We start from the raw sequence: 16,481 nt of genomic DNA on the forward strand, positions 1-16,481 counted from the left end.
ATAATTAAGCCATTAACAAGGAACCTGCCTGGAATTCCACATTCCTGCCAGCTGCATAAAGGAAACTCTGTAAGTAGAAAACAGCTACCAGTGCTTAGAGGTGGAAGCCTGAAGTTGGGCTCCATTTTCAAGCAGGCAGAAAACTCATTCAAGACAGGATACTTCACAATGGAAATTGCCCAAACCTTTTGAGAAACACAAAGCCCATGTTGCACAAACCCCAAAACTTCAAACACTTTGAACCATATAAGAATTCCTCCACTTATCCAATTTGTTGTTCAGCTGACCCAGAAAGGAGCTTCCAGCTCTGTCAATTTAAAGCGACAGCGTTTCCCCCCCCCTTCTTCTTTGCCAAGCGATCTCCTGGCTGAGAAGCGAGTCCTGATTTTTCATTGTAGCCGATCAGTTGGGAGGCTTCTTGGCTTCTCAATTTAAAGTGACTGTGTCTTGCATTTTTTTTCCTCTTCTTTGTCAAGTGAGCCCTGAGTTTTTTCCTTCCAGCCGATCAGCTGGGAGTCGGGAGGCAGCAATAGATTGTGGGCGGGGCCAGACAGAATTTTTACTACCGGTTCTCCAAACTACTCAAAATGTTTACTACCGGTTCTTGCGAACTGGGGAGAACCGGTAGCAACCCACCACTGCACTGCCCCCTAGAATCGGAAACGACTAGCACATATGTGCAAGGGGAACCTTTATCTTTACCTTTACCTTAATTTATATTACAGGCTTAATAAGATCCATTGTTATAAGATCCAAAATAGATAACTATTGAATTTGGCTCAGGACAATTTTAGAGAAGCAAACCAGGCACTATATCAAATCAAATTATCAAGAGGAAAAGCTAAGGGAACAAATACTGTATTGGTGTAATCTGGTCTAACAACTGACTGTCACCTCATATATGAAAACTGTGCCCTGAGAAACCAAATGCACTTGTATAGAATAGGTGATATAAGTGGTACCTAACTCAATAGTAGTAACTGTGAGGGGGATCTTGGAGTCTTAGTAGGCAAACATTTAACTATGAGCCACCAGTGTGCTGCAGCTGCCAAAAAAGTCAACACAATCTTGGCTGCATTATCAGAGGGATAGAATCAAGATCATGTGAATTGTTAATACCACTTTATAATGCCTTGGTAAGGCCACACTTGGAATACTGCATCCAGTTTTTGTTACCATGATGTAAAAAAGATGTCGAGACTCTAGATAGAGTGCAGAGAAGAGCAGCCAAGATGATTAAGGCATTGGAAGCTAAAACATATAAAGAACAATTGCTGAAATTGGGTATGTCTAGTTTAATGAAAAGAAGGACTAGGGGTGACATGATAGCAGTCTTCCAATATCTCTTCTTCCCATAAAGAAGACGGACTCAACCTATTCTCCAAAGCAGCTGAAGGCGGAACAGAAAGCAATGGATGGAAACTAATCAAGGAAGAAGCAACTTAAAACTAAGGAGAAATTTCCTGACAGCTAGAACAATTACTCAGTGGAATGGCTTACCTCTAGAACAGTGGTGAAATCATTTTTTTTAAACAAGTTTTTATTGATTTTTTAATCCCCCCCCCCTACACATATACATAATTTATGAACAGAGTATTGGCCATATCATATCTTATACAGTTTAACATATCCAAATACATTTTACTTTATTACAATTTCTGCCAAAGTATTCTTTTTCCATATTTTGATCATGTCTTAATATTTCCATGCTTATTTATATAAATAACATCTTCCTTCGCCCTCCAGTGTTAATTTCTCCATTTTTACTTTTTTTTTAAAATTTGCATTTATATCCCGCCCTTCTCCGAAGACTCAGGGCAGCTTACACTATGTTAGCAATAGTCTTCATTCTATTTGTATATTTATATACAAAGTCAACTTATTGCCCCCAACAATCTGGGTCCTCATTTTACCTACCTTATAAAGGATGGAAGGCTGAGTCAACCTTGGGCCTGGTGGGACTAGAACCTACAGTAATTGCAGGCAGCTGCTGTTAATAACAGACTGCATTAGCAGTCTGAGCCACAGAGGATATTCTTCTTTTTCAAATATTCTTCTTTTTCTCTTTCTTATATCTTCCTTTCCACCTCCTTTCTCTAATTTTTACTCTTTTGATTTACCCCCTCAATCTTTCCCCATTTCCTCCTCTCTAGTCTGTCAGTGCCATCCCAGTGTAATCATCTTTTTTTTTACTCTTTTAATTTTTCTCTTCAATCTTTCCCATTTCCTTCTTTTCTTTTCTTTTTTGAAATATCCTTCCCCCTCTCCATTTCTATTCCATCACTGTCAATCATAGTGTAATCATCTATGTTTTTATCTTCAATTATTTCCTTTTCAGCATTGTATTCTTGTTCCTCTTGTTTCTTCCTCATAATTTCTTCATCTTTTGTTTACTTTTTAGCCACTTCTCTGCTTCTTTATTTCTCTTAAATTATTCTCTCACCATTTGAAGCTTCTCCCTTAGTTCCTCATACTCATCCTCCCAACTCTCCATATTCTCAGCTTAAGGAGAAAGGATTTTTAAATTTATTATTTTAACTTACATATAGTTCAAATTCAAGTCCAAATATTGTCTCTTTTTTTCCTTTTCTATTTCCAAATAATGTCCAGTTCAGATGTTTCTTTAAACCATTCCTATTTAAATCTTTGATCTTTCCAGTCCTTTTTTGAAGTTATATTGCAGCTGTTTAAACAAACACTCCTCCAGACTTTCCCATGGTTGCCTAAGCAATGCAATGTAATTCTCTCCTCCAGCCAATGTCTCTCTCTAATTCACAAATCCCTGGCAACAAAATATCACTTGTTAATCCACAAAGATAATTACTCCGTCTTCCTCAGTTAAGTCCTTTTGTTAGTAAAAGATGCTTTCCCTCAACTTCCTTCTTCTTTTAGTATTTTTAATTTCTTCCAAATCCAATTTTAAATCCAGATGGAAAGTTATTTCCTTTAGGGCTTTAGTCTTAGAGTTCCTCTTTGCTTTTTGTTTCCCTTCACTTTGAATTTCCACGTGCCAATTAGCCGCTAATTTCAAGTTGGAAAGTCTTTTCAGCTTTAAGAATATTTCTTCTTATCTGTGAGTTGGCCAATCACTCACCCGGTAACAATACTCCCTTCAAATCACTGCTCCTGCTCAATTCTTTTATGTGGCCGCCCCGACTTTGATAGCTCCTAATGGCTGTCTTTCCTTGCCGCTGGGTCAGAGACTAATGCCGGTGCTCAAGGGAATTTGCAACTTTCCTGTTTGCACTAGCTGGTGCCTCCTTTCTTCCCTGTCCCTACAGGCCAGCTATGGTCCAGCTACTAAAAGTGTTATTTTAATGTCATTTGGTATAATCTCTTAAAAAGAAACTGATTCATTATATTTTGGAGGCATAATTTGTTATATTTTCCAATTTATGTAAAATGTATGTACCATGTGTATGTAGAAAAATGTGCATATTTGGAGAATGAAATTAAATGTGTATACCTGGAAACCTTACCAAAAAAAATGAATGATTTTACCAAAATCATTCATTCATGAATGATACTGCAGGTAGAAAGAAGATATAAATACATGTATTGGGGAAATGAAGTGACATATAAGAAAACCTGGTAATTTTCTTAGTCAGTCTACTCTAATCTACTTTTGTATTATCCTGACAAGATTTAAATTAATCTGGACCTCCCCAATTTTAAGATATAATTGCATAATTTTCCTTTTTGATTCCAAATGTGAAAGGAACACATCTGGAAAATTCCATCCAGTTCACCTGGATATTTCCATTTTGACACTATCCGGCATGGAAATTAGTTATGAACTTTCATTGAAAAGTGACATTAATAGAATCTTGCAAATCTGAAAGTAGCCCTCCTTGTGATGTTACCAGTTTGGGGAATAGAACAACAGAGTTGGAAGGAACCTTGCAAGTTTTCTAGTTCAACGACCTTGCTCAAGCAGGAAACCCTGTAACATTTCAGACAAATGGTTGTCCAATCTCTTCTTGTGGGAGCACCCACAACTTCCGGAGGCAAATCATTCTACTGATTAATCATTCTAACTGTCAGGAAATTTCTCCTTAGTTCTAGGCTGCTTCTCTCCTTGATTAGTTTCCATCCGTTGCTTCTGGTTCTTCCTTCAGGTGCTTTGGAGAATAGGTTGACTCCCTCCCCTTTTTATGGCAACCCATTAGATATTGGAACATTGCTATCATGTCAGCCCTAGTCCTTCTTTGCATTAAACTAGACATACTCAATTCCAGTCCCCTGATCATCTTTGTTGCTCTTCTCTGCACTCTTTCTAGAGTCTCAACATCTTTTTTTACAGTATGGCAACCAAAATTGGATGCAGTATTTCAAGTATGGTCTTAGCAAGGCATTATGGAGTGGTATTAACACTTCACCTGATCTTGATTCTATCCAGGTGTGAAATGCTGCCAGTTTGGACTGGATCACCCAATCTGGTAGTGATGGCGGCAGGTGGTTCAGACAACCGGTAGCAAAAATCCACCCCTGGCATGCCCAGCTGAGCCGCATGATCATCAGAGGCTTTTTTTTTTACTTTTAAAAGAATTTTTTCTTTGGCCCAAAAAATGCTTTTAAAAGTTAAAAAAAAAAGCCTCTGATGATCATGCGGCTCAGCTGGGATTGTCAGAGCCTTTTAAAAGAATTTTTTCCTTTTTAGTCAAAGAGGTTGTTAAAAATGCTTTTAAAAGGCTCTGACAATCCCAGCTGAGTTGCCTGATTGTCAGAGCCAAAGAGGTTGTAAAAAAAATGCTTTTAAAAGAAAAAAAAGTTGGCCACGCCCACCCAGTCACAGTACCTTCCACCAAGCCATGCCCACAGAACCGGTAGTAATGAATTTTACATTTCACCACTGATTCTATCCCTCTGTTAATACAGCGTAGGACTGCATTGGCTTGCAATCACAACTTTCTAATGTCATTTTTGTTCAGTGCAACTGGGATGAAAATAGCAACTTAGCCATATTTTGATCACAGAAGGGTATCATACTAGGAGATAAATAACCTTATAGGATTTAGTCTTCTGTGCATTACACTTTATTTGAACTAATCTGCCCAGATGGCAAAGTCCAAAAAGAGTTTAAAGGATAGATACTTTGCTGCTTGCCTTCATCTGACATGTCGGGAAGTTGATGGTCATAATAAAATTGTTCTGATAAAAATTGGGTGATAGGTCAGTAAATTGAAAATGCTTCAGGAAAAAGAACATTTTGATCTAATAGTTAAGGCATCAGGCTAGAAAGCCAGAGACTATGAATTCTAGTCCTGCCTTAGGCATGAAAACTGAATGGATGACTTTGGGCCAATCACCAGAAGACAATTGAGTTCTAGTCCCACCTTAAGCATGAAAGCCAGCTGGGTGGCCTTGTGCCCATCACCCTCTGATATGCTTGTTTTTGTGGGAAAAATAGGAGGAGGAAGGATTATTAAGTATGTTTGCCACCTTGAGTTGTTTATAAAAATAATAACAGCAGGATATAAAATAAATAAAATCATCAGAGCAGGCAACTGTGAACAGTGTGAAGGAGGTATGGTATATGGAATTTAAAAATTATATTCATCTGTGTTCTCTTCACTAAACTTTAAACACTGAGCTGCTGGGAAAATACTGCATTTCAAGTGCAGTATTCAAAAATGAACAAAACTAAACCTGGTATGGCTCATTTTGGTATCATCATGTCGTTTTAGACCATAACCATTGGCTATGCTGTCAAAGACATATGGTTTTTGGAGAGTACCAAGTCTCTGGCCAGGTCTAGATCTGATGAAATTAATTTTTTATCAAAATTGATTTCATCATCCAGCATTCTCAAGAATCACTGAACCCAATCCCAGCTATTTTGACCCTCCAAACTATCTTTTCCTTCAATCTGGTGGTTTGATTTGAGTTTTAAAAGCCACCCAATATCTTCAATATTCTACTAAGTTTTTTATACCAACACTCGGTAGCATCCCTGATTAATTAGAATTATGGTTATGGAGAGGAGAAGTTGTAAGAGCTTTGCATCAAAGGGAAAATTCAGATTACATATATCGCCCTCTTTACCTCTTTTTTGTTTGAAATGCACATCATTTGACCTGATGACCTGATGTCATGGATATGAATTGTATGGATTGTTATAACAAACAAGTCAAGCTTCTGGGAGTTTCTGTTTGACCTTGCCTAATCCTCACAGTGCTAGGCGCATAGGATCTGTTTGATCTTTATTAACACTTTTTGCAGTTATTCGCAATTAGAAGTACAGATCACAATTCTTCTCTTAGAATCGAATCGAATCGAATCGAATAGAATAGAATAGAATAGAATAGAATAGAATAGAATTTTTTATTAGCCAAGTGTGATTGGACACACAAGGAATTTGTCTTGGTGCATATGCTCTCAGTGTACATAAAAGAAAAGATACATTCATCAAGGTACAACATTTACAACACAATTGATGGTCAATATATCAATATAAATCATAAGGATTGCCAGCAACAAAGTTACAGTCATACAGTCATAAGTGGAAAGAGATTGGTGATGGGAACGATGAGAAGATTAATAGTAGTGTAGATTTAGTAAATAGTTTGACAGTGTTGAGGGAATTATTTGTTTAGCAGAGTGATGGCCTTTGGGAAAAAACTGTTCTTGTGTCTTGTTGTTCTGGTGTGCAGTGCTCTATAGCGTCGTTTTGAGGGTAGGAGTTGAAACAGTTTATGTCCTGGATGTGAGGGATCTGTAAATATTTTCACGGCCCTCTTCTTGATTCGTGCAGTATACAGGTCCTCAATGGAAGGCAGGTTGGTAGCAATTATTTTTTCTGCAGTTCTAATTATCCTCTGAAGTCTGTGTCTTTCTTGTTGGGTTGCAGAACCAAACCAGACAGTTATAGAGGTGCAAATGACAGACTCAATGATACCTCTGTAGAACTGAATCAGCAGCTCCTTGGGCAGCTTACTGATTTGGCGCAGAAAGAACATTCTTTGTTGTCCTTTTTTGATGAAGTTAATTCTTAATGTCTATGGAGATTCTCAGTCATCCAGGTCATAGTTGTCTCAAACGTGTGTTTTCAAAAGACGAGTGAACTTACTTTGCATTTTTCTTGAACAGATTTCACTTCTCATTCAAGAAACTTCTTCAGCTCTGACAGAATGGCGAGAAATTGAAGGATTTATATTCATTGGAGTCATTTGGTCATTGAGAGCTGGCTCTTCAAAGTGGCCATCTGTTTTGATGTAGATGGCCACTTTGAGTCTTGACTCTTAACTCTTGTGCCTTATCCCTTATCTTATCAGCTCTTATCTCTTACAACATCTTATGTCTTCTCTTATTTCTCATCTTTTATGTCATCTTATCCAATTTCAATTTGGTGTTGTGCCTTAGAATATCCAATGTAAAACATCAATTTTGTCAAAGCCTGTCTATAAAAGTGAATTAAGAGAATTCTCCTCAGATGGGATTCTTTTGGAAGATGGAACATTTTGACACAGAATGATGAGAGATGCCTCTCAGTGTTTTATGTCTACACTCTAAAGTTATGAATATGAGCAAAATAGGTGGTTTATTATGAAATATATGTCTACAAACCTATTCTGCCAAGATTAACCTTTCTCTTTGCCTTTTTCCAAGAAATCAAAATGCTATTGGTGCTATTCATAATCTCCTGGCCTCCCTTAGTCATATAGCAGGACAGCAGAAGAAACAGGGTTGCTAGGGAACAACTTTGGCAGAGTAGCTCCAACTCCTGAAGGCACAAAGAGCAGCAATAGTTTATCATATTATTTAATAAGATGTTATTTACTGCAACAAAATGATAGATTAGTACCAGTTTAACAACATCTGTTATAGAATTCAAAGAGCTTCTTATTTAATGTTTCCATGAGAAAGGCACTAGGAAACTCAAGAATTGCAGGGGATGTTAGCAATCTTGTCACCTTCTCAGATAGTTCCTCAAAACATTTAGAAGATAGTCATCATTAATAAAAGTGAGAATGGGAAGAATGTTCTTTAAACATTAATGTGTTCACTGCTACCCCTAGACATTTGATAAAGTCTAATTATCATCTATGTCCCAAAGATATCACATTCCAAGAAGTTGCAGTGCAAACATTCAATAAATGTGGATTACAATATAATCATTCAACGAATAAATAAGCAGACATGGTTTCATATTTAGGAAATCAGAATGATATGACAGATAAATAGCAATGACAATATATTTCAAAATCTATATAAAAACAGTCATTTTTCATACCATTTTTTTTAAAATATACAAGTTTCATGCTTGGATAAGGATGTAAAAGCAACTGATCCTTGAATTACTTTACCGTGAAAAGCTGTGACATTCCGAAGAGCGCTCTGAATGAAAATTAGTAATAAATGTACTTGACTAATATCTACAGTATTATCTTATGCAATATTGTATACTTTGGGGAAAGTTGTTTAAAAAAGAAGATATATAACATTCAGAAATGTTTAGTTAGAGAAAAATACCTCAAACTTAAGGAAATTTGGAAGCCATGATATCTATGGCAGTACAGTCATTCCCATGAGGGAGTTCATGTGCCAAATGGAAATCACTGGTAAATGTTGTTTTCAGATACCATCCACTTTTGGGGGAGGGGAGGAAATGGAAATGATTATGTCACACAATGATAAAAAATATCAAAACTGTCATTTATAGGCTATTCCTTAAAACACAGGTCAGTGCCTTGAACAGGCATCTCTCCCTCCCTCCCTCCCTCCCTCTCTCTCTCTCTCTCTCTCTCACACACACACACACAGAGAGAGAGAGAGAGAGAGAGAGAGGGAGAGAGGGAGGGAGGGAGGGACGGAGAAAGAGAGAGAGAGAAAGAGAGAAAAACTCACATAGACACATAGGGATACAAAAACAATCACAGTCTCTACATTTTTTTTTATTTGCGTTTATATCCCACCCTTCTCCGAAGACTCAGGGCGGCTTACACTATGTTAGCAATAGTCTTCATCCTATTTGTATATTTATATACAAAGTCAACTTATTGCCCCCCCAACAATCTGGGTCCTCATTTTACCTACCTTATAAAGGATGGAAGGCTGAGTCAACCTTGGGCCTGGTGGGACTAGAACCTGCAGTAATTGCTGTGTTAATAACAGACTGTATTAGTCTGTTGAGCCACAAGAGGCTCAACAATAAGACCAAATAATAATTTTATTTAGTCCACTAGGGATAAGTTAATTAAGCAAAATTGCATAGTATTAACTATTGGTTTTATGTCTATGGAGATTCTCAGCCGTCTTGGTCATGGTTGTCCCAAAGGTGCTTTTTCAAGAGGAAACTGGACTTTCTGGATTTTCTTTGGAGATGTTTCGCTTCTCATCCAAGAAGCTTCTTCAGCTCTTGGATATTACTTTTATGGAAAATATGCAGAACCTCTTTGGATTGTATAAAGTCTTTTACCTTTGGTGATGGAGTCCATCATAAGCTTCCTAAATGGAAAGGGCATGTTCTGTCTCCATGAATTTTAATATAAAGAGATGACTGTTGGCTTATGTGAAAACTTTTCTTGAGGCCGGGGTTGGGGTGGTGGGAATAATTTATACATTGAGAATCAGTGAGGGAAGGAAATCATACTTTTTAGCTTCTTTAAAATATACATTATTTCACATATTTACTCTGATAAAAAAATGTAAATGGGGATAAATTTCAAGCTATTGTCCCTAGTTTAGAGGAAGTCACGTGTGATCTATTTCAAGCAGTAGAACATTTTGGTACAACACTGCAAAAAATCTGCAGAGGCCCAGTTAGCTGACAAAGCTGAAGAGAAGTGAGGAAATTACCTTATGTCTCAAATGCTGGGTGCTGTATTGTGTTTTCAGTTTCCTGGAAGGAGATAGATATATATGGGCCAGTGGAAAAGTATCTTGCAGGTGTATTCTGACAACTGCTAATCAGACTGCCTGTCCAAATTGAATTTAGCAATTTTTTTTCCCTATAGATGTTCTAGAATTATTTATTATCTGAATAATCTGAAGATAACTAGCTAGCTAGAGACAGATACAGGTAACCCTTGATTTATGACCACAAGTGAGCCCAAATGTTGCTAAATCAGACATTTGTTAAGTAGAGTTTGTCCCATTTTACGACCTTGCTTGTCACAGTTGTTAAGTGAATGATTGCAACTGTTCAGTTAGTAACTCGTTTGTTAAGTGAATCTGGCTTCCCCATTGACTTTGCTTGCCAGAAGATGACAAAAGGCGATCACATGACCCCTGAACATTGCAACCCTCATAAATATGAACCAATTGCCAAGCATCCAAAATTTGTTCATGGGATCATGGGATCACTGCAAGAGTCGTAAGTCTGAAAAATAGTCATGCCGCTTCTTTCAGTGCCATTCAGTGTAACTTTGAGTAGCCACTAAATGAACTATTGTAAATTAAGGACTACTGGTAGGTAGGTAGGTAGGTAGGTAGATGGATGGATGAGAGAGAGGGGGGAGAAGGAGAGAGAAGGAGATAATGGAGAGAAAGAGAAAACAAGAGAGAACTTTTCAAGTTTCAGGCTAAACCGGGGAAGTAGATATTAGCTCAGCTTTTACCCAGTCATTGCTTGCCATTATTTTTTTCCCTGTGCTTTGCGTGACACAGCTTAGCTCAAAATGAACAGTGTGATAGATATGGGTGGATGGATGTAATTTAAAGCACACATCTTTCTCAGATTAGTTGGTTAATGAATAATTTGTTCTACAACTGTAATAAAGTCATTGTTGGTTAATGCACAATACCATTCCAGTTGTTTAATGTTCCTTCTATTCCATAATGGAGGAACCATTTTTTAAAAGTACCAAAACAGTAATTGGACTCTTGAGCATAGAGATGATTCTCCCTAGAGGCATTTATATAACTTTAGGAGAGAGAGAGAGAGAGAGGAGAAAACCATTTCCTTGGTACTGAACATAGAGTAATTGCTAAAGTTGTATGCGTAGCAATAGATTATTGCTCTAGAAGCCCAATGTTGCTGCCCCAGAGGTCATGCATAACCCATTAAATAAGGATATCAAATATATAATTAATTAAATGTTTTGTATGAGGCTTCAGCTTTAATTTTGTAGCAATTCCAGATTAGGCATCTCATTTTATTTTTAACCGAAAGATCTTGATCAAGAAAATAAATGCATTCTCCCTCCCTCCCTCCTTCCCTCCCTCCCCCCTCTCTCTCACACACACTGTATATGTGTGTGTTAATGAGGTTAATGATGTCTAAAGTAATTCAGAAATAAAAACTCAAAAGAGAGAACATTTCCATTTTAAAAGTAGGTTTTTTTCAGAAATACTAAGTATAATCCATCTTCTTTTGAAGTCAGAGGTAAAATTTCCAGAGGTATTACTGAAGCTGGATTAAGTCCCATGTTTTCTGTCTTCTGCTTCCAGTCAAGACCAATAATATATATTGCCAGACTGTCTTTACATTTTTTAAAAAAAGTTTAAATGTTTCAGTAGAGAGCAAAGTTATCTTTTTCTATAGATAAGTTGGCTATGCAATTGCATATAATCAAGGAAGAGGAAGAAAAAATATGCAGCTTTTTAGATAATACAGAACATTGCTTCCTTAGCTATCAGCAGGAAAAAATGGTTATTGTACTGCTCTATCAAAAGCATACACATCAATTTCACAAAGCCACTTCCTACATTTCTTTCAGTGACTTCAGAAAAAACCTAGGTTAAGCACACTTGGGCTGTAAAAAATCAGAGGACCACAAGATGGCAAAAAGAGATACAAAAAATTAAATTTGCTGCCTTTGCATGGTTGTTCAAACTTCTTGCAACCCAAATATGATGTGCCTTGATATAGGAAACCTCCCTTCACTGGAGAATAAGTATACATAATAGTTGATCCTTAAATATGAACCAGAACAACAAAGGAACAACTCACCTTTAGCTGTTGCTAAATTTACTAATTCATTTGAAGATCACGGCTGTCACTTAACCTGGCTCACTACATTGGGCTATTGTAAGGACGAAATGGGTGGTGAAAAACTATATATGCCTTGTTAAATTCTTTATGGGAACAGAAAGTTAAAATTGAATTCCGTAATATCAAAGAGATGAATAGAATGTGCAAAACCTACAGAGAATTCTCAAACAAAACAAATTGGTCAGGTGGGAATTAACCATGAAAGGATACTGAACACAAAGAATCATCTAGCATAAATTGCAGTCAATCATTGAATCAATGCATTGCATATAACTAATCTAATGCAAGAGATCTAGGAATAGTAACAGGAACAGAGGTTGGAAGGGACCTTGGAGGTCATCTAGTCCAATCCCCTGCTCACCCAGGAGACCTATATTAGGGATTTAATTAAAATGTGTTTTAAAAAAGGCAGAAGGTTTAACAACTATTTTTAACAGCCATAGAATATACAACTTGTGCTACAAGTGTAGCACAAAAACAACAGTGTGCTCCTCTGTAGGTGTAATGAGTGTGCATAGATATACCCACAAAAAGGAGAGGGAGAGAGAGAGAGACACACACAGAGACACAGAGACACAGACAGACTTTAAAATAGATATATGTTCAGCAGTCACTACAAGAAGTCCTGTTTTCCTGATTGCTCAAAATGTGGAAATTTGAAAATTACAGCTCAAGGGATTAGTGAAACATCTCCTTTTAGCATGCTGAGAAACCTATTCATACATTTTCCAAATAAAATGTCTTTTCACAGTCACTTAATTCCATTCGTCCCCAAATAATACTGATTGATTTTCCCCCCCCACCAAAGCACAGAATTATCCCACAATCATCTTAACCTGCCAGCTAGGCTTATATTTGACTTGCTTGTGTTTCAAGAGAGTGAAGGAAAGGAGATGATAAAAAGGGGACACATTTTGAGGCAATCAAAACAGACGGTTTCTTGGTCATTAGATAGTCTATTTTTTTTTTTTAAAAAAAATCAGCACCATGAGTCTCTTGATAATAGAGCAGAAAGAGTGATGTGCTGAGAGATGGGAGACTCCTTTGAGACAAAATAATACTCAGAGAGATAATGATGATGATTAGGACAAATATAATAACAGAATATCAGAGTTGGAAGGGGCCTTGGAGGTCTTCTAGTCCAGAGTTCCCAACCTTTCTGGCTTTGCGGACCAGCCAGAGAGGGAGAAAGGGTGGTTCCATGCATGTGCGCAACTCCATTTGCACAAGCAGCAGGTACTCACCACTTCTGAAGGCAAGCTGTTCCACTGATAAATTGTTCTCATTGTCAGGAAATTTCCCCTTATTTCTAGGTTGGTTCCCTCCTTGATTAATTTCCATTCCTTCCTTCTTGGTCTGCCTTCAGATGCTTTGGAGAAGACTGAGCCCATCTTGTTTGTGGAAGCCCTTTAGATATTGAAACACTGGGAGAAAGACAATCAACTGGTCAAATCCTCTATCATGTTGGGCTTTGTAAGTGACAATCAGCACTTTGAATTGCACCCAGAATCTGTCTGGTAACAGGTGCAGCTCACAAAACAGATGTTATATGGGCACACCAAGGTAAGTCCACAATAGCCTGCATCATCACTGCATTCTGAAGCTTCTGTGTGGTCTTCATGAGTAGCCCCATGGAGAGAAGCAATAGAAGAGATTTTGAAGTGGGTCACTTAATGAGAGAAAGTAAGGCTCTGCTTCTGTTTTCAGGATTAGTTTCATGGGGCAATGCAATGCATATTACTGTATCTGCGGAAGAGGTTTATTTGTGTTTATATGATGTTATGTGCAGTTGCAGTCTCCCCCCTCCAGGGCCAAGATTTACAAAGTATACAATCAGGTCATTATAACTTGTTTAATTTGGAACCTATGCTTCTAACTGCTAGCTGTAATCTTCCCCGAGCCAATTAAATCAACTAACAGAACCTACTAGTGGGGGTGGGGGGGAGGCATTAAATGTTTCCCAATCATCTCCCCAAAGGAATTGACTAATATTTCACAAATTCTCTCCCCCCCCCACACACATACACCATATTCCTTTCCAGATCTGTTAAACAACAAGTCCCAGAAATTAGAAGCCCTGGGAATTTAGACAGTATCTTCAATCTGGAAGTTGTGCTTCTAATATATCTAGAACAGGGTCTCCAACCTTGGCAACTTTAAGACTTGTGGACTTCAAGTCTAATTAATAATTCTAATTAATCAGGGATGCTACCCTGGGAATTTAGATTGTATCTTCAATCTGGAAGTTGTGCTTCTAATATATCTAGAACAGGAGTCTCCACAAGTCTTAAAGTTGCCAAGGTTGGAGACCCCTGATCTAGAATACATCAAGTTGGGGAAGTCCACTTTACTTCTTACCTAGGGTAAACTGGAAGGGCAGGGGAAATTCTACCATACAGATTGGAAGCAAGCTCATGAAATTGGGTGCTCTCTTGTTCTTCACTCTCTGGGTAAATGCTATTAAGGAAATTGTTTCAAAGGTGCTTTTTCAAAAGGCAACTGGACTTTGTTTTGTTTTGAAGATGTTTTGCTTCTTCTCTGAGAACTGAAGAAGCTTCCTGGATGAGAAGCGAAACATCTTCAAGGAAATGTAGGAAGTTAGCACCACCCCCTCCTAGAAGAATGAAATATTTTAGAAAATATTTAAAAGGCAGAATATATTTCCCTGGATGAGAAATGGAGAAACATGTTTTAAAGACAAAGCAGCTTCCTGACTCCCCCCACCTTTGTCAATGGGTCAGAGGTAGAAACTCATTCTCCCCACCTTTGTCAATGGGTCATCATCTGCAACATAATAGGACCCATCTAGCAACTGAAACTCACCACATGACACCTGGGAAGATTACATCAGCCAGCAAGGCTAGCTAAGACCCCCACCCCCTGGGGCACAGAAAGTTCAAAGCTCAGAAAAAGCATAAAGCCAGGGAGCGCACAGGATCTCTTCCCTTTTCTGTTCAGGATCTCAAGCCATGTGATCCTGACCACCATTAAACCATCTTTCCAAGCAGCCTCCATGTTTCCAGTGTCTTTGTCCCCATTTGGAACTGAACCCAGATGGATATTTCTTCCAACAGAAAAAACAAAGTCCAGTTGCCTTTTGAAAAAGCACCTTTGGGACAACCATAACCTGGACGACCAAGAGTCTCCATAGGCATTTAAATATCAAGGAGATTATTTCCCATGTAATGGAATATCAGGGGTGGGTTCTAAACTTTTTTACTACCAGTTCTGTGGGCATGGCTTATTTTGTGGGCGTGGCTTGATGGTCATGTGACAGTGGGTGTGGCTTGATGGCCATATGACTGAATAGGCGTGGCCAACTCAATGTCTCTCATGTCAAGGGGAACTTCGCCTGGCCCCTCCCCTCCTAGCCATTCCTTGTCATACCCAGCCTCAACATATCTATAGTTCTGCAAAAATGTTGTTCATCTTTTCTCAACTTTATTATCTACATACTATAGATCAGGGGTCTCCAAACTTGGCCACTTTAAGACTTGTGGACCAACTCCCAGAATTCTTCAGCCTTTACTCTCTTAAAGTCTTAAAGTGGCCAAGGTTAGAGACCTCTGCTATAGATGCACTTTCATGGACCACTGAAAGGAGGAAATGGCTCACATGCTTTGCCCAAGAGTGTGATAGGCAACAGTCTTTTAAGGGGCTGCAAGAAAGAAGGGGGTGGGGAAGTATTTTCCAAAGCACCAGAAGGCAAAACAAGAAGCAATGGATGGGAACTCAACAAAGAGAGAAGCAACCTAAAACTAAGGAGAAACTTCCTCACTTCGACAAGTGAGTCTTGATTTTTTCCTTCTAGCCGATCAGCTGGGAGTCGGGAGGCAGCAATAGATTGGGTGCGGGGCCAGGCAGAATTTTTACTACCGTTTCTCCGAACTACTTAAAATGTTTACTACCGGTTCTTGCGAACTGGGGAGAACCGGTAGCAGCCCACTACTGATGGAATATGTATTATTCTTTATCCCAGCTGTCTGGGAGATTAAAGATATCCCCATTAAAAACAGGAGGGAAATAGTATTCTGTTAAATTGTGCTTCTGGGTTTTCCTCAATCCTTCTACTGGACAGAATGATTGTTTGTTTGTATGCCAGAAAAATGGCACACAGCAGGACACTAAACAGACCCTATTTCCTAAATGTGTAGCTTGCCAAAACTGGCACTTTAGTTGTTCAGCATCAGTCTCAGTTCTGGAGGATGAAAATTGCATGGACAATTACCCACTGGTTTTTGAATAGCAAAGAATATCCTCTAGCAACTACAGAAATTACTGGACCAGCAATCCTGGAGCTTGGTATTTGTTTTGTGTTCCTACACATTCTGCCTCAGCAGTTGTAGCTTTCATTATGAATGCCTTCATCCCTTTCTCCCTTTTTCCCTTTTTAAAAATATATTCTTGATGTGATCCCACAGCTATGAAGAGCTTCTCCTATTGTCCTTATTTGCTGAAAAGACAAGTATTGCAGTAATTTAATTGTTCCAGTGATTGGTTTGTAATGCTTTTCTCCCAGCTCAGATATAACCATTGTCTTACGTAT

The sequence above is a fragment of the Ahaetulla prasina genome, chromosome 9 (genome assembly GCF_028640845.1).
Source record: "Ahaetulla prasina isolate Xishuangbanna chromosome 9, ASM2864084v1, whole genome shotgun sequence".
Lineage (NCBI taxonomy): Eukaryota > Metazoa > Chordata > Lepidosauria > Squamata > Colubridae > Ahaetulla > Ahaetulla prasina.